This window comes from Etheostoma cragini, chromosome 6, assembly GCF_013103735.1.
Source record: "Etheostoma cragini isolate CJK2018 chromosome 6, CSU_Ecrag_1.0, whole genome shotgun sequence".
Classification (NCBI taxonomy): Eukaryota; Metazoa; Chordata; class Actinopteri; order Perciformes; family Percidae; genus Etheostoma; species Etheostoma cragini.
In genome coordinates, this window is record NC_048412.1 from 5,093,830 (window position 1) to 5,095,599 (window position 1,770).

The following is a 1,770-nucleotide window of genomic DNA, read 5'->3' on the forward strand; positions in this document are numbered from 1 at the left end:
GCAGCTGGACTTATCCGCCCGTCTTCCTCTCCTGCTGGTGCCGGGTTCTTCTTTGTGGGAAAGAAAGATGGTTCTCTTAGCCCCTGCATTGATTATCGGGGTCTCAATGAAGTCACAGTGAAGAACCGGTACCCTCTACCTTTACTCACCTCTGCTTTTGAGCTCTTCCAGGGATCCACTATCTGCACAAAACTGGACCTTAGGAATGCTTACCACCTAGTGCGAGTAAGGGAGGGTGACGAGTGGAAGACTGCATTCAACACCCACACCGGCCATTACGAGTACCTGGTAATGCCATTTGGCCTCACCAACGCCCCAGCGGTATTCCAGGCGCTGGTAAATGATGTGCTGCGGGACATGCTGAATAAGTTCGTCTTCGTGTACCTGGACGACATCTTAATATTCTCCAGAACTCTGTCTGAACACATCCGTCATGTCCAGCTGGTTCTTCGTCGACTCCTGGAGAACTCTCTCTACGTCAAAGCAGAGGAATGTGAGTTCCATGCTAAGACTGTGTCATTCCTGGGATACTTCGTCACTGAAGGAAATATCCAGATGGACCCCGCAAAGGTCTCGGCAGTCACTTCCTGGCCAGTTCCGAGGAATAATTCAATTCAATTTTATTTATAGTATCAATTCATAACAAGAGTTATCTCAAGACACTATACAGAAAGACCACACTCCAGAATTTACAAGAACCCAACAGTTCTAGTAGTCTCCTCCAGAGCAAGCAACAGTGCGACAGTGGCGAGGAAAAACTTCCTTTTAGGCAGAAACATCGGTCAGACCCAGGCTCTTGGTAGGCGGTGTCTGACGACCGGTTTGGGTTAGAATGAAGAGTGGCAATAACAAAAATAGAAAAAATGAGTAGTCTGTAGCAGTTCTTTGTAGTAGTTCATGGCATAGCAGGACGCTGTGCGGCATTACAAGACACAGCAGGACGTAGCAGGGCACTGCACTGTAGCAGTTTGAACATGGCATAACAGAACATGGAGCGGGACAAAGGCGACAGCCGCTACCCTGATTTTGGAGCCTCTCTGATCCAAGGGAACATTCTGGGGAAAAAAAGAACATAAGGACTCCGGGGAATGACTCCCCAGAGCTAGGTTAGTAACAAGCATTTCTGGGACATGGATGCACATAAATGGAAAGATGGAAAGATAGAGGAGAGAGGAGCTCAGAGTATCAAAATAAGTCTCCAGTTGTCTAAAACTATTATTACAGCAAAACCAAGAGAGACAAGGTAAAGAGAGCTCCAGCCCGGTCGGGCCAGAACTCTCCCCAACCGGATCGGGCTGTATGCCAAGTCTCCCTTTAGTTTTATTATATTCTTGATTATATGATAGATAAATCTGAAAACTATGTGACTAACTACTACTCCCTAACAATATTCAATTCTATGCCCTAACTAGTGTATCAAAATAAGTCCCCAGCTGTCTAAAACTAGTATTACAGCAAAACCAAGAGAGACAAGGTAAAGAGAGCTCCAGCCCGGTAAAGATAGCTCCAGCCCGGTCAGGCGCCAGCCCGGTCAGACATAGAAAGATGTTGCAGCAATTCCTCGGTTTTGCCAACTTCTTCCGGAAATTCATCCAGAGCTACAGCTCCGTCGCCGCTCCCCTCACAGCTCTGACCAGCATTAAACACCCTTTTTTCTGGACCCCAGAGGCCAACACCGCCTTTCCTACCCTCAAAGCCCGGTTCACCACTGCCCCCATCCTCCAGATGCCGGATTCAGACCGGCAGTTCGTTGTCGAGGTGGATGCTTCT